The sequence below is a fragment of the Passer domesticus genome, chromosome 1 (assembly GCF_036417665.1).
Source record: "Passer domesticus isolate bPasDom1 chromosome 1, bPasDom1.hap1, whole genome shotgun sequence".
In the NCBI taxonomy this organism is placed as follows: domain Eukaryota; kingdom Metazoa; phylum Chordata; class Aves; order Passeriformes; family Passeridae; genus Passer; species Passer domesticus.
In genome coordinates this window covers 10,098,169-10,119,351 of record NC_087474.1, presented here as the reverse complement: position 1 = coordinate 10,119,351, position 21,183 = coordinate 10,098,169, and the positions used below count along the sequence as shown (strand labels likewise).

At 38.9% G+C, this 21,183-nt stretch overlaps 1 protein-coding gene across 2 annotated transcripts in view; it reads left to right on the top strand.

The window, feature by feature from the left end:
• The window catches only part of ADARB2 (adenosine deaminase RNA specific B2 (inactive)), a 304,122-nt gene that overhangs the window by 76,224 nt on the left and 206,715 nt on the right, over positions 1-21,183 (top strand). The window contains exon 1 of one of the 2 annotated variants that reach the window (XM_064390666.1): positions 469-490. The exons of the other annotated variant lie outside the window; for it this stretch is intronic. The gene's annotated coding sequence lies outside the window, so the exon portion shown is untranslated. Of the gene's footprint in view, positions 1-468; positions 491-21,183 lie in introns of those variants that run through there. 2 annotated transcript variants of the gene reach the window in all.

Below are 21,183 nucleotides of genomic sequence, written 5' to 3'. Positions count from 1 at the left end.
ACTGCAGTGCAGGACATGCTTTAAAAAATATATCTTTTACTCTGCTTTGATGGGTAGTGAGGAAAAATAATTAGACTGTCTGATGAAATGGGACTGAACTGTTGCAAAAATCCCCAAACAATGGTAAATTCTACCTCCTTAAGAAAAAAAAAAAATGTGCATCTCATTAGTCCTCTGCTGTCATTTCCTGCAGGTTATCAGCTTTAGAGAACTCCTTTGAAGTGTCATATAGCTGGTCTTAAAATAGGAAGAAATTATCTTGGAACTTTTGAAGAATATTGACATTTTTCCTTTAATGAATTAGAAGCTGAAAGAAGACAATAGAAAAAAAAAAGTGTCTTGTCTCGCCTCCCTGCTCCATCAGAACGCTGTCCTTTAGGCAAGATCTTTCAGGGATACACTGTCTCCTGTCTGTTATGGCTTATACCATAGAGAAATACCTATGAAAAGCTGAGAAAAGCAATGTTGTTCCACCAGTCTGCAGACTACTGTAAGTATTTATATGGTCGTGTAAAGATTCCTAAATAAATTGCAATGATACTGAAAAGATGACTGTAGTATCTGAAAATGACTTATATTTCTGAGACCCCAATGTCAAAATTTTCTTGTTGAGGCTGATGAATTTCATGCAACTGTTATAGACAGACAGAGAAAATATAGTAGCTGTAACTCTTGTGTTGCTCCTGTCTAATAAGACTGAGCTTTGGCAAAGTGATTGCATGATTATTTTGATTTAAAGGAAAGAAAGGTAGTATAGTATTTTTCCTGAATAGAATTGTGTCTATGGAGGGACATATTATGTAATGCTGCCTGCATTTAAGGACCAAAAGGATCTTAAGATAGTACTGATTTAATCTGATGAGTAGGTTTTCTGTTGCAGCCATTATTAATTGGAGTTATCACTACAGTACTGAATGTTCTCCTTATTCCTGAAAATTATTCTGGCATAATTGGTTCACTCTGACTTCAGTCTACCTTTTTATAGCCACTGAGTCCTGGGCAGCAGAGCCTGAGAGGTGAGAGGTGAGACATGCCCACAAACGTGTACCAGAGGAATGCACAAAGCAGAAACATTAAAACATGTGTGAGTGACAGGGAATTGCTCAGGCACTGTTTGAGCTGTATCTTTCACCATCAGAGTCCAGCTGGTAAAAAACACACCAGGGAAGACCCATCTCAGAGCTGCTGCTGCTGCTGTTGGCCATCAACAGGGCAAGCTCAGCACAGCTTTGGGAGAACTCAGCACCTCCTGGAACAGGACATAACTGAGGTTCCGAGGTTGCTCTCTTCAAAATTGTATTTCCCATACTAGAGTGGGTCAGCTTTCAGGTGACTAAAAATCACTCAAGTGCCTCATCTGTTCATTCATCTTGTGCTTTATGTTTCCATTCTGTGTTTCTCACCCAACAATGTAATTAATCTCCCTAGAGGACTAATATAAATAAGATTTTCCCTGTGATTGGAATCCCACCACCAGTTTGTAAGGTGCAAGAACAGATGAATTATGCTTCACTTTCTGTCAGGCTTTTGTTCCATTTATTCTCTTTGCTTTCCTTCTCAGTTAACTTTTAACAAGAGTGAACTCTTCTGAACAAGCCCCTGTTCATTCATTTTAGTTCTTTCATTTATCTCCTGATGCTCACTGTGGACAGGAAACCTAAAGATATTTCATTAATGAAGCATGTGAAAATGAACCAGGTGGTCAGAGAAAGTTATTAATTCATTTTCATGTTTCTTGGATACCATGGTTGTGCAAAAGAGTTTGGCAGATTAAGAGCCCATCTTAACCTTACACCAAATGTTAACTGAATGAACCTGGAAGTCAAAGTACTGGGCTTGAGTCTCTAGCAGCCTCTGTAGCACACACAGCTCACCTGCCTGCTGGGAGTTGAGAGCAACATAAGAGGCTGGATTTTGGCTCAGCAAGCACAAGCCACAAATGCTCATCTGAATGGGGAATACTCACTTGCAATAGAAGAGTGTCTGCAACCTCAGATACACAACTGTTAGCAAGCAGCTTGTCATTGTAACATTTGAAATGGTCTTTTGATGCACACAGCACAGAGGAAAACTCCAGTAATACTCCTTTGTAGTATAAAAGGGGACGTATACATGAGAAATATTGGTGTTGTAAATGAAATGAAAAGAGAATGAGGTTTGTGAGTCCTGTTTTTACTGTGAAAAACCAGGAGTGACCATGTGGCTCCCAGCAGAGGTGTGTGGAGCTCAGTCCTGTGTCTTTGACAATGGGCATGAGGGCAGGGCACTGCTGCTCTGCACAGTCTCTCATTAGCCACTCACCTGCAGCTGAAGCATTTCTTGAGCTCCACACAGTGATTTCCACTGCAGGAATAACAGGGAAGAAAGAGGTGTTGGGTAAATGGCTTGATTAGTGTACAGAAATTGTCCAGCTGAAGACTGTTTTGTATGATAGCATAAAACCAGAGCCCATCGATTTCAGAGTGCTTTTAATTTACTGTATATGAGCTTTTCTTTCCAGAGCTGCTTTGGTGTAGCTTTCTCTGGTTTCACCTGATTTATGTGCCCATTCCTGTAAGTGCTAAATGTCCTTCAGTCATTGTTAATTGAGTCTGAGTCAAAGTCACCCACCATCAGAAGTATTTAGCTGCTAATCTCAGTCTCTGTGATCACTATTTTTTAATTATTCAATGTAAGTTTCATCCCTTTGCCTGGATTCAGTTTCAGAAAACTTCCTTTTCTGTTCCTCTTGTCCTATCCCCTGAGAGACCCAAAGTGTCTCAGCATCTCATTCCTCTACATTACACATTACTTTTAGAGCACTGATCAGATCTGCAGATGTTCTATTACCTAGAAAGCTGTTCCTATTTAAAAATCTTGCTGGAATCTGTTTTCTACCTCTTAAATGTAGGTAATATTCCATTTTCAGCTGGTATGTACTAGTGTATTTTATTTTCCTTAAACAAATGCTTCAGTACAGGTCCCTATTCCCCTCTCACTATGAGTTACCATTTATTGAGATTAAATAAGCTTAGATGCTGAGATAGATAGATAGATAGATAGATAGATAGATAGATAGATTCTGCTTCCTACATTTAATATAATGTGTTGCCATGGAGATCAATTCTTCTCTATCTGACAAGTAGCACATAAGCCTAAGAAGGTATTGCCAAAATAGTTCAAAGATTGGAAATGTGATATTAAAAAAAAATTGCCACTGAGCTAAATTATTTATTTTGCTACTCTTTTTGCTGTTCTACTTTATCTCTTCTCTCCTGAACCAGCTTTAACATCTCTGTTCCTACTAACAGGACTGACAGGAAAGTCTTTCCCAGTTTTGCTCTATGAGCTGAATTATATGTTACAGAGCAATGGAACTGGCATTTGTCTCCCTTGTCTTGCTCTCTGCTCCCTCATCATCAAAGTCTGAAAGACTTTACTTCATCAAAGTTCCATCATTTAAGGTTTGGGTTTTTTTTATCCTCTATCTAGCATTTCACTGCAGATATTTCAGCACTGTGTGAAAGGTGCCAGTTGGGATAACTGAGGAGAAGCTCCTCTCCTTCTGGGGTTTAGACTCATCATTTTAGTTGTCCTTGGTACTTCTCCAGAACTTTTTGCCATTGTGTGAGTAACTCTACTGGATTAGCAATTTAGGGTCTTGTTCTTGGGGTTTTCTGATTTAATTTGTCAGATGCACTGAATAATCAATTTAAAATACCCGCTTGTCAGGGCAGAGATAGACGATTTCTACCCTGTGTGTGTTCAGACACACACTGAAACACCAGAATAAAAATGTATCTCTTACCTTATTAACACCCTCGTGAGCATTGCCACTTAACCCCTAACAGGGCAGTGAGGGCTGAGCACTCAGAAAGAACAGAACAAGGTCATCAGTGCAGTAGAAATGGCACAAAGAGCAGGAGCAGGGCATGGAGCTTTCCCAGAGAAAGAAGAGAAAAACTGTGCTGGCCCTGAAAGTTTTCATACTTTTTCTGAGATGATAATTAATATTATAATTAATAATTTTCTGAGATAATAATTAATTAATCTTTACTTTGCAAAAGTCTCCAATGCAGGGAGCTGTGCCTTACTAACCGATCACCACCTTCCATCTTTGGTGTATGCATATCAGCACAATTTGTTTCCAAAAAGAACTGACTGACTTTCATGTCTGTGATGTAAATGACAATGGTCTTAAGAAGAATTCTGGCTGACAGGAAAGGACATGGTAGAATTTTCCTAGCAAATCACAATGAACCACTAGTTTGGGAAACCTGAAATTCCCTAATGCCCTGCTAGGAAAATGCCTTGCTTTCTTTACTGCATATTAATTTAAATTTGGAAGGCAAACATTTACAAGTTACAGTGAAGTGATGATCCTTTAAGTATAAAGGCATATTTTTCAAATTAATCAGAAATGTTTTGCTAACAGCATTTAAATTTGTAAAAAATTGCAAACTCCATTTTTGGGGACATTTGCTCGAAGATTGATTACTCCCCAATCATATTCTTTTAATTAGCAGAATAATTTTCCACCTCACAAAATGTTATCTTTTTCACTAGCTGGATGGTCTAAGAAATATGGGAAAGTCGTAGCCAAATTGGTTCCATTATTATTCTGGTCTCCAACCAAAATTACTCTAATTTAACCAAATAATTTTATTTCATTATCACGTACTCATTTAAAATGCAGCTGATTTAAAAAAAAAGCCAAGTGTGTCTCAGGAAATCCAAATTCAAAGTAGGAAAAATGGAGCTAAGTGATCTGTGGAATTCTGAATTTCATGTAAGTATCAGCAAAAGCATTTCTGGTGTTCTCCATAGCTGAGAACTCAGGAGCAAGGAGGCAAGACCAATAGGATGAGTATATGTCATGTGACTGAGAAAAAAGAACATTTCTGATATTTGCATTTAATAGTTCTGGATATTTTTTGTTTCAAATTAATTACTCACATGAAAATCTTGTGGTCCACACTAACAGCTATCCTTGTAAGCCTTCCTTCAGTTTTTAACGTTCACATTTGTCTTCACACTAGAGTTATTAAAATTCCTGTCATTATCTGTCTTTGCCATAATTTGGAAGAGGTTTGGGGAATATCCAGTGCAACTGAACTCCACTTCTAAAAAGAATTTCATTACTTCAGGATTTCCTGATAACGTTTCACATAAGAATTTTTAAAATGATAGCCTAACATTTGTGTGGAAAATATTCTCAATTTTCTTTATTGAGCAGTGTTAATATGCCAGAATAAATCATGCTTAACCATTCCCAAATAAAAAAGTCAAGTTAGTCAACTGAAGGAGCTACCTTAATGATGAAGCTGAGGGATCTCACTTTACCATTCTTCTGCATATATTAGAACATTTCTATATTAGGATATTGTATTAGTAAAATGGTAAAAAATGCAGTTGAAACAAGTCTCAAGAGGCCTTCAGTCCAACCCACAGCCAAAACAAGCTTGTGGCCAGCACAGGACTAGGTCAGCAGGGATGTGTAGCCAAGGACGTCATCATCACAGCTTCATCCTGTCTTATTTTCCTATCATGGCAAATTTGGCTCTGTCACCTTTGTAAATCCCCTTCAGGTCATAGGATGCTTTGAGATCACCCCTGAGCCTTCCCTTCCCAGACCAAGCAGGCTCAGGTGCCAGTGTCCCATGCTCTGGCTCCTGGACCATCCTGGCCTTGAGCTGGGCTCTCTCCAGGATCGCTCCTGAGCAGGGGGACAGAAACCTGGCACAGAGTTCCATTGTTAAGCTTCACCAGCACCAAGTGGAGGTGGGCAGCAACAATTGATCCTGGCCTAAGGCCCCAGTTCCCCAAATTCCTCTTGAGTACATTTTGCTTTGTTTGCAGATTATTTCCAGCTCAATATCCATCACTGTCCTAGGTCCTCTCCAGCAGGGCTGTTACTCACCAGTCACCTCCCAGTGGTTAATCCTGCCTTGTACAGAGCATTTCACTCACTGAACCCTATGACATTCCCCAGGTGTCCCAGAGTCTGATTTCTTCAACCTTTATCTGCTGGAGGACAAGCCAGTCACCCTAGTCTAGAATCATTTGCAAGGATGGAATGCTGTCTGAGTTCTAGAGGAAAACACCAGGCAATCTAAGCCCCACAGCAGTCCCTGGTATATTTTTAGCAAAGTTGCTGTCATACAGTCTTCATGATGTGGTAGAAATCTTCTTGATTTCTTTTTGCAGAAAACATAATGAAAAAAACATATAAATGACATATTCCTTGTAACTTCTTACAGTAGGGCAGAATTGTTCTTTGTATAACTCTTCTGGATTTGGACATTATTTTCCTCCTTATTTGCATGAGTAGATAATCTGTTCTTTCACAGTTTAACAATAGCAATCAATATTATTTAAAAGGTTTCATTTTTTGTATCAAGAAGTCATGACTTTGAGAGAGCAGGATTGATTTTTTAGAGCCTTGCCAGCTAATAAGTATCATAATTTTCTTCTATTTTAAAGAAATTCCTTTCCAGTCCATCTAGGTACCAAAAAGCTTCAGTGAAACATTATTAGTGTTTAAGAAAAAGCACTGGACATTTGTCAAAAGCTTTACTGCTAGCAAACTGCAGGGTTTTACTTCAAATTTCTACAGACTGTGTATTTTAATATTCAGCCTGTGTTGGCAACTAATTATCTGAATAACTTCATGTCAACTCTGGTGCATATTCAGTGAATATTCAGTATATCTGTTCTGAAGTGCCATAATTCAGAAAGGGACGTACACAGACCAGACTGGAGCAAACACAAGGCTGGAGGAAGACACCATCCATGTTCTTTCCCCTGTGCTTATAGTCAGCAGACTTCAGTCATGGCAAGATTCAAGCTCATCTTTTCTTTGTACTTTATAAGGAAACAAAGGGCTTGCATAATCAGAGTTCTCTTCAGGATTGCAGGTGGAGTTCAGCTTCTCTTCAGGGCATGGATATGCAGATCTGGGCTTGGACAAGAGATGGCAGCTTGGAGACGTGAGACCTTCTTGCTGCCTCTGAGGTTACCATTTTCCCAGTAATACCCAAGGGGAGCCTGCATCTTCCCCAGTTAATGTGAACAAATTAAGCTGCCCAATCTTTTCTGGATCTCTTTCTCATTCTCTATCTCTCTCTCTTTCTCTTCTTACACACTCATGCTCATCACTTTCTGGGAGCAGAGCAGGCATGCTTGACATTTTGCCAGTAGGAAAGAGGGCAAAAATCACCTTTGATTAAAATAATTTTTAGGTATGTTCTTAATGTGAAGTGTTGAGTGTTTGCTTGTCAGATGATTGTCTTTTCCTAAGGGTTTTGGAGAGCAAGAACACAGTCCTGGAGGGCCTGCACAGTCACGTAGGATTTCTTCTTTTTTGTGTTACTGTTTGCTGATGACAGCAAAGGGATGGACTGCCCTGGTTCTTTCACCAATACCCCAGTCATGAGTCAGCTTTACTTTTAGATACTTAAATCTGCTGGCAGGTTGCATATGTGGAGGGAGTCTCTTGGAGAGTGAGCAGGTGGACTTATCCATCGTTGTTTAAAGTTGGCCCAAGTCTTTTTGCAGAACTATTTCCATGATGTTATCCTGGGTAACACGGTAGCTTGAGGCTGGACAGTCAGTGCATGTGATCCCTCCCAGGATTTATTTTCAGGCTCTTTGCTGGTTTGCATCCACCTGCTTCCTTTTGGAAATGTGGTGAGACTGTAGGACCAGAGCCGTCACCACTCTGTCAGTGATGAATTACCAGCGTGTTTGTCATTCTCCCTGATCATGCCATGAATGCTTTATGCTGCCTTTAGCAGATGTTCTTTGATGCAAAACTTGCAAACTAGTTAGGATAAAATTCTCATCTGAGACAGTTTAGCAAACATTCCTAGTCCCAGCCTCAGGATTCAATCAAAGTGTGGATTCTTCTGTTTTTATCAAACAGTGCTGGAAAGACTGAAACACTTCCCTTCCACTAAGTCTAAAAGTTCTTGATGAAATATCAAAATATCAGGAAAGACAAGTTACTATTAAAAGGTTTTCACCAGAAATGTTTGTTCTCAAGCTGTCCAAAGTAAGGCTGAGGTGTCCAGTGAGCTGCCAAAGGCTTTGATTTGGGTCCTTGGCTTTGTTTTGGGCAGTCCTGCTGCTGGCATTATTTTAGATTTTCAGAATTATTTTGGAAGCTACTGGAAAGATCAATCAACACTGGCAGATAACACCACCATAATTTTGCTGTACTTTTTCAGTGCCTCAGTGTCCTTCATGCTCTCATAAACCATTTTATCCAAATACCCCATCTTTGTCCAGAGTCTGCTGGACAATAGGAGAATATTGTATATCCCTCACCATATCTTTGAAACATTTTTCCTTCATCATCATCAAAGGAATCTTTTTGTGTATTTGAATCAGAACAAGAGATTTCTTAGCCACCTTTCCTTCTATTTACGTAGGTTTTGTTTTAACACTTGAACAGCTATCCTTATTTACAGAGCACTAATATAATGAATTAATCTTCTGCTTAATTTTATTTACCCTCTTTTATCAAATAGTGTTTTTCTCATTTGTCTCTGTTTAAAAATAATGACGATAAGCATTTTCTCTGCTGTCTCAGGTACAGCACGTATAAGAAAGGTTTTCACACATATCACAGAATCACAGAACAGTTTGGTTTGGAAGGAGCCATAAAAATCATCTAGTTCCAACTCCCCTCAATAAACACAGGCATCTTCTACAAGACCAGGCTGCTCAGTGTCCCATCCAAACTGACTGGACACCTCCAGGGATGAGGCACCCACCACCTCTCAGGGTAACCTGTTTCAGTTTCACCACTCTGATAATTTTTTTTCCTTATATCTAGTCTAAATTAACATTATTTTAGTCTGAAAACAGTAGCCCTTGTCCTGTCATCTTCCTCATGAAGTCTAGCAAGGCATCTGCAATTCCTAGAATATAAATGTTTGAGGAATTTTATATGTTTGGTAAACATCTTAAAAAAATAAGTGAATGTTAGCTCTGATAAAAGGACCAATAAAGAGTTCTGGGAAGTGGACAATGTTGGCCCAACACTGCAGGCAGATTCACATCTCCATGCAGATCTGAAGGGATTACTCCTATGGGTTCTCCTATGGGCTTGACTACAGAAATCATGGTTTCTGTAGTCAAACTGCCAGCTCATGTGCCTTATGGGACTTCTTTCTTAAGAGAGGATTCTAAAAAATGGTCAGTTGAACTGAAAAAGGACTCCTGCACTTTTAGGGTAGTTGAGTACCAGGAGAGTGTAGCTCCTGTGGAAGCTGTAGAGGAGGAACAGAACTGAGGTTATCAGTATTCTCTTTGCCACCTGCAAACATCCATTCTGTAGTTTTAGCTACCAAGAGGCAAGCAAGTCTGGTCTCTCTAATTCTGCTTTCAGATCATTGTAGTTCTGTTGACTTTCCTTTCAAGTAGTGTGAAAGAAAAATTGCTGTATTAATAAGGAAATATTTTATTCTCTGTAATCACACAAAGAATAACAATATTTTAGAGTGACAGGGTAAGACAAAGAGTAGTGTAGCTGAAACTCAGACTTGAACATTTAGTAGAAAAATGAGTTTTGGGATGCATAGAATTTCTGTTTAGGCAAGTTCAAACTAATTTTATGAATCGCTCACCCAGCTCAACTTTCTTTTTCTATCTCATTTTCCTTTTACAAGCTAAAAACAAATATAGAAAACATCAGTAGACCTTGAAAAACGCATTAAGATTGAGCACAGGGCTCTTCCTTTTTTCAATATATCTCAGCTAAATTGAAACACCACTATATTTTTAAGATGACAGCTTTCAAGAAAATATGATATCAAGTTTAACTTTAAAAAAAGACTGTGTTTAGTTCAGGAATTACATTCAATTAGGAATTTATGTAATGATATGCTATAGAATACATTGCAAAGAACTATTAAAAGAAACCTACAAAAATGGAATGCAGCATACCAAATTATTTAAAGCTCTGCATGTGTGTTGCTTGGTCTTTACAGGTTGCTCATTTTTAAGTTATAAATCAGAAAGAACCTACAGCCAAAGGCATTCATAATGATGTTAGATTGAAGAATATGCTATTGGATTTGTGAGCAGTTACTTCCATTTTTTTACTTTTCTTATTACATTTGGGTATGAGTTGACATTTCCATCCCCAAGAACAGAAGTTTCAAACAAATTCCTTAGTCCATAAGAGTAGCCAAGCAGCTCTGTGCCAGCATTTCAGCTATGACATGGCCTTTTGTATAGGAGGATCTGAGTCAGAAAAGTAGATATAATTAATTGGGCCCAAAATTCAGAGGTGGGGGTAGCTGGCAGTTTGGTCAGACCTACTGATACCTCATCACATGATCTGTGTGCTTAGAAAGCACATCCCTGTGGTGCTTAGAAATTAAGACAAACTTCACCTTCTTAAATGAGAAACGCCTACATTCCCCTGAGGTTGTCCAGTTTTCTGGGCAGGGTCTGAAACTTCCTGTCCTGCACAAGGCAGTCTGTTTCTATGGACCGTCAGCACAAAATCCTCATCTTTATGTCTTTTATGTCCCTGCTTATCCTGTCTGCAGGACATAGAAAAAGCAGTTTTTCCAAAACTCACCTTCTGCAACGCTTATTCCATTTAGATCTGATCTTCGCATGAAAATCTCTCTTTTTTCTGAATTCCATAAAACTTGAAGAATTGCTTAAGTTGATTTTCTTCTTTCCAAAAAAAAGCTAAAATCCAGCCTTTCTTCCCATCTCAATGAGGGCTTAGGACATTCACTTTTAACTGAAAATTGTTTGCCAGTTACTGTTTTAGCCAGAAAGAGACATAAGTTTCAGCCATAAATTCTTGCAGAGTGTTGCTGGAAGTTACTGTCTAAGCATAAGCCATCACAATTTCATTTCACTTCCAGGAACTTTTACATTTGCTCTTTCCAAAGCAATTCAGTGAAAAATGTGACAGTATCATAAGTACTGAGAAGTAGAGATCTGATAATTCAAGATGCAAATTGTTTCTGCTAAAATTTACTAAAGTATGGCTTTGATTGATGTCATGACTGAAAACTGCCATGACTGATGGCATTTTGATGGTGTCTCTGAAATGGAACGACCTAAGGCTTTAGATCATCCATCATGTGCAGATGCTTGCTTTACAGCAAGGGTTCCCCCTCCTAAAAAGTGGTTTGCCTGGATGGGTTAGAGTTGGAGCACCAGCATTCTCCATGACATCCTGACTCTAACCTAATTGAAGAAACTCAGCACTGCCAGGTCTGATGCTGTGCACAAGGTTTAAGTTTATTTTAGAATTTATCAAGAGAAATAAAATGTTGACACACAGGTGTTGCACACTGGTCCCCTCTTTTTTCAAAAACCTGCACCAGTGGAGATCACTCTGGCATTTAGAATTTAAAGAAGTCATGGCAGAATTGTTTTCTGGACTCGGTGTTGATATGAGGTTTTGGACCTAAAAGTTAAAAGTTTTTTTTTCTCCAACTGAAGTTCTCCTGTAATTAGAGTATTTCTTTTACTGAGGAGTAAGGTGCTGTTAAAGGAAACATCATTGATGCTCCATGAGGGACTTTGCTGCTCATATTGATACACATGTAAGGGCTTAGATAACTATGCTGATAGGCACAAGATAAGCAGGTAATACGAGAGTGCATAGATCAGATAGTGTATTGTTATTCTGTTATATAGTGAGTGTGATAAGTTGTGCAGTGCTATTTAATTCATACTTATTATGCACAAGATTGATAGATTCTGTTTATAAATAGCCAAGTGCACTGATACAGCCAGTCTTAGATTAAGAAAAAAAACCCAAACAAAACAAAAAATAAAAAAACCCCAAGGAATTGTTTAGCACCCTGCAGGCCTTTCCAGTCCATCAGGACCATTTTCCTGACCAGATTATTGTGGTGTCTGATCATACACCAATTTACCTGGTCATGTCCCTAGGAGGGGAGAACTCTCCTCTGAAGGTGCAAAGGGTGAGCAAAGAGGTAACAGCTGCAGAGTGGAGGGGTTGTTCTTATCTTAAAGTAGAGACTAAACTAAGACCTTTGCCCTTAGTTTGAGACATGTGGTGGCAGCTGTGAGAGGCAGGAACTTGGGGTGTGATGGGCATGTGATAAGGAATGGGAGAGGGAAGAAATAGGGAGCCAAGTCTTAGATTAAGGACTCAAGCACATTCAAAAGAAATATAGGTTAGAATAGAGGAGGAGAGACTTGACAGCATGAAAGGAGAAGACAAATTTGCATTTTTAGGACCCAGCTAGGTCCAAAATGTCTAAACCCTAGCCTAAAAGCAATTTTCAAATGTTAGCGTATTTTTTTAAAGTATATGTGTGATATTCCAGTTCAGTAATACTAGATGTCACCTGGGGGAAAGTTAAGATCACATGTTAAATTTTCATGCTGTCATAACTTGACTGTTATTCAAGAAATATTTTTACCAAGGGGATTTGTATTTGCCTGAGTGACTCAACATGCCAAGTGATTGAAGGTACTTCAGTCACATCCTTTTCTCTAACACTGACTAGATGCAAGTTGCTCACTCTTTTATATACCATGTACACTTAAGGAAAAAATATTTTTCCTTAGTAAAAATATCCATTCTTGCTAAAAATAACTTTTAAAAAACAGTGTTGTATAAACAGAACATGCAGAACATCTCACTTGATCAGAACATGTTTCTGCTTCATTCTCACAAAGCAAATATCTCATCAGGGTCCAGCCCTCATAATCTCCCTGTGGTATTGCCCATTCTCCATTCAGAGCCACCTTTGGCCCAGCACAGTTAGGTGACACTGTCCATGCAGCCCTGTAACAGGTATTGCCGTGGCTAAAACAGACCATAGGCTGTGTTGAGTTTTTAAGGCCTCGGGAGGGAGGCTTGATAGTTTTACTCCATCAGAACTTCTACTGACTTGCCTGCAGCCTTTATTTCCCTGTGTTATCTGTGACAGCAAATTCTTTAATTGAACAGGTACCTTTGGCTAATTTTTAAAATTTGTTTCTCTTTGTGTGGTACAACCTGCAGCCTTATACAGGTATCAGTAACAAGCAGTTATAGAAGAAGTATAGAATAAGAAGTAGTAACTGTATAGCAGTGTAGAATAAGATATTTACGGTTCTAACAGAGCAGTGTCATACAGAAAAATGCATACTTGGAATGACAGCAGATGCCTTGAGAGATGGAAACAGGATGGGCACAGATACATGCAGGCCTGGGGTGGTAAGAGACAGGGCACAGGTGAACACTGAGCCCCCATGGCTATAGACAGCTCAGAAGTGGGCAGTTAGAGAAATGCAGACATGGAGATGGAAAGAAGTGGGTTTGGGGGCAACTCAGACAGCACAGAAGTAGTATCTAACATATGCAAAAGTCATCTTGTAAGAAAACTTGGATGCGTGGAGCTGCAGACCTGTGAAAAATGAGCAATGCTTCAGAAACATGTTACCAGGAATTTAAAAATAACCTGAGTGCATTCTGGAGTGAGGAAGAAGGAACTACATGGATATCATGCTGGTCCTAGTGCACGATGTCTAACAAAAATTGTGTGTCACAGGAAGGTGGAAATGTATTACTTTGTTTTGCTTGTAGTTCTTTTTTGAGCCATCCTGGCATATTCTGCCCTTAACATTAGAAACATAAATACTAAGAAGGTTTGGTTGAAGGTGATCTAGAGTTCTGTTCTGCTTCAGTGTTACACTAGCTGGGAATAAAGTCAGGTGAAACAAATGTTTGTTCAGTATTAATGAACAAAAATGTACTCTACCTTGGCATAAGACAACTAAACCTTAATGACAAATAGTTGCATATTTTTGTTCCTAGCACACCATCATATATCGACCACAGCTTTAAATTCCTGTGTTAGTCTTCATTATGCATGAAATGACACAGTTCTGCTGATAAAAGTCTCTTGCCTTTAATAAGGCAACAGAAATGAGAAATTTGTCGTAATTGCATAGTTTTAAGTCAGAATGGGATTCCTAGCATCTAAGCTGTGTTTGTCAGGATATCTCAGGATCTGAAAGAGCAGAAGAGGCTATTAGTTTTTGTTCTGGGCACTAAATTGGTGCAGGTGTGAGATACCCCTGGTGCAGTTCAGTATCTGCTGTCTCTGGCACGTCTCTGAAATCTCCCCACACGTGGGTCTGCACACAGCTGGGCAGGCAATGTGGCTTCAACTGAACCGTGCACTAATCAGGCTTTCAAATGAAGATGGAGCATAATTAAAGTCAGTGTAAAATAACCCACAAGGCAGTAGCACATTTCAACAGGGCCTAGCTCTTTTGACATTTATATAATAAAAAAACATATTTTCTCCTCAGGGGTGCAAACCCCAAAGGTGTTTTATCTGACCTAGCTGGGGAGGCTCATGACCTCCAAAAAGATGTGCCATGCCTTGCAGTATTCAGCTATAAGGCATGAAAACATGTTCATGTTTCTTTCTGTTTCCCTGCCACAGACAGCAGCCTGGCTCGGGGCCTCAACTCACATGCAGAGAGAGCAGCAGCAGAAAATAATAATTCTGTTCTGCAGAGGCAGCAGTGCTTTGAATGTCACCTCACACATCAGCTACTTTTTTGCCTCTCATGCATGGAAATACTTACACTTCCCAGAGTGGTAGAAATTTTTTGCCAGCTCTGTGAACTCATCTGTTTGAACCAAATGGGCTTTCAGGTGGTGAAGGTGTCTAAACAGTAGACAATAAAGGCCGCCCAGGAGTTTTCAGACCTCAGGTAGGACATTTCTCCAACTTGGGCGCAAACAGAACAAAAATTATGTGAAATTCAGGGCAACTTCTCTTTCCTCCATTAATGCATAGTAATGGGATTCCTGCTGTCCCAGAGGAAAAAGGCTGGTTTGAGATAATTAGTGAGCTGGTGTGTAGGTGTTTCAAAGGGTTACATCATGTTCCTCTGTTCTACTAGGACTGTGTGGTCACTGTGACTGAGTAAAAGAAAAAAATCAGGCATTTCATTTAGAGTGGCTGCTAAGGCAGAAGTTACACTACTGTGTGCATAAATTCACTCCAAAATGAGAGTAATATAGGGGGTCAAGAAAAATATTTGTGGTCAGGAAGAAACAAGTAGGTATCCTGCACAAATACAGCTTCCTGGTATTGGTCTGGTTGGTTTGGAGGAAAAGTGGGACTTCATGAGTGAAACCCCTTCTGGGAGAAGATATTCCCATCTGCCAAGGTCTGTATGAACTCTTACGGGGTACAAAGTAGGAGCAGGGTGGAGATGAACTATTCAAGAAAAGCCCCTAAATAGACAGCAGAGGCACTGGGTCAGTCCCTTTGCATCTGAAGTGTTCAGGGCGTCTGGAGGCTCCATAATTTTCTCACTGTCCCAAAGTGATCAGCCACTACTTAATCCATTTTCCCATCTCATCATCTTGTAAATGAGTGTGGTATATTTCTCTGAGAGGCTAGGAGACTGCTAAGGCAAGCAAGTATTTTTGGCTTGACTGGAGTAAGTAAATATGCATGGACTTCAGATTCCATACACACTTCCCATTTTATTTACAGAAGATACATAGAAAAAACCTAATGGACTGTAATCAGGAATTAATCAGAATGAATGAGAAGCCTGTTAAAATATAAAGCAGCATGTTCACCAGGGTTGATATAAAAAGGTAAATAGCTTGGTAATAATGCTACTCTGTCAGTATTTCTATATGCTTTTCTTCTCAGGCGTTCCTTAATCTCTGATGAAAAAGCAATTGTCTCAGAGTAAATGAATAGTGGACAAAATTTGATATCATATTATTTAAGCATTGGTTTTAATTTGAAATATTTCTTGTGTTTTCCACCGTTGCTTTGCTCATCTTCAACAAAAAGAGACAAATAGTTTTATAAAGCAACCCCGAGGAGGTAAAAATCTCTCATTTGAGCTCAGCTGTTCAAATTTAGACTCCTCTGAGCTGTGCATTTTCCCTCCCACTGTCATGCTGGGAGGCAGCAGGAGGGAAGGCTTGGAAGGAAGGGTCGTCTTGGCTGCTCCTGCTGCTTGCAGCCGTGCACGTGGGGCAGGGCCCTTTGCTCGTACCTGACCTCTGAGAGCTGGGTTTCTGCTGAGAAAATGCTCTCCACATCTGTGCGTCTGCTAATGGGCATCTGTGAGGCTGGCAGTGTCCTGGTGATGGTGTGCAGCTCCACAGCCAAGCTGAGCTGCAGCCCTCCAGGTGGGCATTATCCTGCCTGTGCTGCTGGTAGTTGGATAAAAGGTTTATCCAGATAAAATTAATAGTTTTACTCCGTCTGCTAGGGGTTGTAGAAGCCCAAATGGGCCAACGATGTTTGGGCCCTTTCTGCCTTGCATGTAACTTAGAATTTTGTGCTCTACTAGTGTGAAGAAAGCTGCTGCAATTAAGATTGGGAGGGCACAGGAGAGGGCTATGATGAGGTTAATCAGGAGGGGGTAGTTAATCATGGGAAAAGGTTGATTTGGGTTAAGCTACGGAGAGGATTTTAACCTCTGAGTTAAAGGACTTTAGCCTTTTGCATTTTCTGAGCTCTGCCACGCTAGCTAGTCCTTTTCTTGGATGTGATGTAGTGTGATAGCCTTGTGTAATTCAGTTGATTTCATCACTTGAGGAGAAGGCTTGCTTGTAGTATTGGTCTCACTTTCTCTATCCTTTCATACTGGGAAGAGTTCATCATAGACAGAAACCAACCTGGATTGCTCCAGTCTGAACTCAGATCACATCGGACTGTTAATTGTGAACAAGTGAACCCTTGGTAGCAGCTGCACCACAAGGATATCCTGATCCAACACCGGGGCTGTGAACCTCCTCATCTGTATGGACCCTCAGAGGAGATTGTGCTGTTATCCCTGGGGTAGCTTGGTCCATTAATCATTTGTTTTGGGTCTGGATGCTATTAGCACGTTGAGGGATCGCTCTCAGTCTAGAGGTGTGGTCAAATTTTTGGAGGTTTTGTTTTTCTCCAAGGTCACCCCAACCAAAACTGGGCAGTTGGGGCCATTGCTATGTGAGCACACGGAGGACGGGTACGACTTGTGCCAAAATGTAAAATAGCACCTGAAGCAAAGGAAGAGGAAAAAGGACGGGAATGCTGCTTTAGGGCTTTAGTTTCCAAGCATGATGCTGTTATAGGGTACTAAATATAGGGCACTAAAGAGACTGATGGCAAAGACATGTTTTCAGAACTGTATGTTCAACATATCCTGAACTACAGGGGCATAACTGAACAGGACACGAGTCAGGGGTGTGCATCTTTAGACACCAAAATGCCTTTTAAAAATCTGGCCTTCAGTATTTTACATATTTATTGTAAAACTTTGACACCTCTAAATTCTAAGAATTTCAGAATATTCTCTGCCTACCTAGGCACTCCTGATATTTTTTCTTTGGTATAATTAAACAACAGGAAAATTGCACGTAATTTTCTAACTGGAATACTATGATTTGATATTTTCTAAAGTAATTTTTAAGAATTATAGAACTGCATTTGGCTTCATGGTCTGTAGTTCATCAAGAGCATTGAAATAACAATGTTAATAAATTCAATCAATGCTTATTAGTGTGTTTTACAGGTAGTTTCAATGGGCTTGACTTTATTAAAATAAAAATGCATGGTTTTTTGTTGTGATATAAGAAAGTACTATAAATTAATGGTTATGTTTCTTGGCTCATTGAAGAGGTAGCAACTTGATATTGCATTGTTGCTGCTGATTATTTCTGCAGTGAGAACATGTATCACTGTTCTTTTGAAGGAGTAATGGCAGATAAGAATGGATTCTAAAGATACCACCAGAAAACTTAGCCCATGGAGGGAGTGAAACAGTTCCAGAATGAAAAAAAAGAAATAGATTATTCCATATAAATTGTTACATGTTATAAAACTACTTCTGATAGCTGAATAACTGCTCAATACCACAAACAGATGCTTAGAAAGTTTTCAATACTTAACCAAAAGTCAACCTGTTTTCACCTGATGTATAAGTGCATCTGACAATAATGTTCAGACACTGTGCAGAAAATCTATTGTTGTCTTAGAAGCATATTAAGAACACTGATAAGAACAAAATTCAATGGAACATTTACACTATCCAAAAGGAACAGTGAATAACTCAGCAGAAATTAAGAGAAATGCCATCAGAAAGAAAATTTCTATTTCAAGTCTAGCTATATTTGCTTGCTTTGTCTGTGATCAAGTTTAATCCAATATAAGGAAGGTATGAAAGTTGTGGGGGTATCTTTGGAAAATTGTAGTTCTATTTCTTATGAAAAACAGAAATAGAACTACAAAACTGTTTATTTTGTAAAACAAACAGTGGACAATTCCTGGATATTGCTTTATTAATTGAATTTTATTTTGTGGACTATATTAGTTCCATAAATTTATATTTTTTCACTATACATCTGTTGCTGTGGGAGCTCTGAGAAAATGTGTAGAGAAGGACTGCTGCTGGTTGTCATGTGGGACTATGGTAGGACAGTATTTGTCTTTAAAAATAATGGAAATAATTCCAGAGATTCTTAGAGAATACTTCAGAGTTTGTACCACATAAGCTAAATAACTTAAAAAGAATGAGACAAACAATTTTACAGTGGAATAAGGGACCCCCAAGTGTTGTTACACAGGTTTTACCAGTATATCTGTAATTATATCACTGAGTTGGCCAATTAGCAGTGAACAGCAGTTCTCAACCAAAAGACAGCCTGTGGTAGGTGTCCCAGGATCCCTCCAGTGTTGGTGTGAAAACAGAAGTTGGAAGTTGCACATCACAGGCCACAATCTGTGAGATAAGTTGACCTTTCAAAGCACTGAATGGACGTGCTCTGCCTGTGAAGGTGTCACCCCATGGTTGCTGTGGGAAGTGATTCCCTTCCAAAGCCATACCCCCAGGCACATTTGTGTGTTCCCCTAAGGACCTGCTCCCTGTAGTCTTGGTTTCAAGGGCTTTAATTTGGTTGTAGAAGAAGTATTACAGCATTCTCTGGCTTGGTAGCAGGTGGTCACAGAGTTGTGATGGCTGTGCCTGTCATGGTGAAGATCCCAACACCTTCTGCTCTGCTAAAGGGGTTGGGAACCTCTTAAGAGGACATGAGTGAACAGTTTTCTTAAATGACAGGTAATTCAGCTAAAAATCCACCATCAGGGCCCTGAATACACAGCAGTGGCATCTAAACAGGCAGAGCTGTTTTAGATCCAGTCTTCTGAAAAAAAAAAATCCTTTGCTGCATCAGCTCTCAAATTTATTTTTCATTAAAGTCCCTCTTAATGCCCAGATTTTCAAATCTGTGCTTTAATTCTTGTGCATTAATTTGAGATCCTCAGGCTTCAAAAAATGTGAGAAGTTTTGGATGTGTCCTGAGTACCACCAGCTTTTACTAAATTAGTTAGAGCCAAAGTCACTTATTTTGCAGGCAATGTTTAGTTTTATGTGTCAGGGTGTTGAATCCAGAAATAATTTCTGGATGAACAGTGTCAGATTCACCTGCTCTCATTTTCCCCTCACAACACAGATTCCTTGGATATTTATTTTGTCGTGATTACTAGAATTAGAGCAAAATTGCATGTTTTCTATTTTGGGAAGTCTTGACACTTGTAATGGGAAATTACTTGGGAAAATAATGACCATTTAAATGTCTGATAAACTACAAAATGCCAGAAAGCCTTTCATTTCTTCTGTTTTTTTAATATAGATCTATGGTGAAAATACTTAAATCACTATAATTTAATTGTTTTAGAGCATAGTATGACATAGGTAGCCAGAAATATCTTGATATCTAAGAGCAGCAGATAAAATATCTAACAAGACCATTTTCTAGACCTGATGTATAAAACCTTCATTAAGAACTTCCTACAGATACATAACAAAATATCTTTGTTATTGACTAAAATAATTGCATCCAAAGGGATAACTGTCACACCTTCCCAATACTTTTGTCTCTCATCTTTACCAATTAAAGTGCAGCAGTGGGCATAATCCTGGCAATTTAAAAAGGAGAAGTTTTGCTGAAATCATGATTTTCGCAGCATAATTGCAATCTCTAATTGTATAAATGCAGCCTAAATTTTTGCACTGTTCACCTAGGCAAGTATACCAACTATGGCATTTAGTTCCTAGTCACACAGCTGACATTTTCCAAGACATTTTTGGTGAAAGTGTCTCTTTCCACAATAGTTTTTGACACAATGGGATCTTGATTACATCTATGATTACTGGCTGCTGTTGTAATGCAGAGTAGTAATGACCTCACCTCCAAGAAAGGACAAATGAAAAACCATCAGATAAAATAAATTAGAGGTGAAGAAAAGGGCTGAATTTGCTTGGAGAGTCATCATCTTTGGAGGGATATTTTCTTTATTTTCTTTATTGTTCAATCTCTCTTGGTTTTGCCTGTACTACCTGTGATAGACTCTCATGTGACTTGGTGTTTTTCCTTTTGAAATTAATAATCAGTCAAATTATGTGACACTTATCCTTAAACCGATACATTTTTTTCTCTGTTCATAATCAGTAAATTATTCAAAACATTTCTCTTTTCCTTGGCACATCATTTACTGAAAATTATTTTTATATATGCATCTCTGTGTATGAGGAAACAAACATATTTACATGTTCTTGAGTTATTTTACCACATAAGTTAGATTGCCATATATGCACAAGAGAAAAGAAAATGGAAGATTAGCTTTGAACTGAGCAGAAGACCAAGAATTGTGTAATTACTGGGTTTTTTTAGAAATGGGCCTTGTCAGATTCATAGTCATGATAATTTCTCTAGTGTTCAGTGTTCTAACTAATGTTAGTTTGAAAATGTGACATTCAGGGGGATTGCTTATGTTAATAAACACTATCATCATCTAGTGACCAATTCTTCCATGGTACAGCACTTCAATTCTCCAGATACAGAATAAATAATAAATTTAAAAGAAAAATAATAAAAAGCCTTAAAATTTAATATTTAGCCTGTTCTGCCTGCAGAGGTGTCTTGCTGAGTAGCTAATTTGAAACATAGCATATTACAGCATCCAGTCATAGCTTTTTACTTCTGCCACATCTTCCTTGAGGAGGTTTCACAGTGTTTTGCAAACGTAAGGAAAGTTCTCTTCGTTACCAGAGGCAGACAAGTGTCAAATCTATGGTACTAATTATGAAATCAATGTTTCATTTACATTTTTAGTCCAATTAGAAAGCAGAGTTGAAAGACACTTTCAGGCATTACACCTGCCTGTTGGTGAC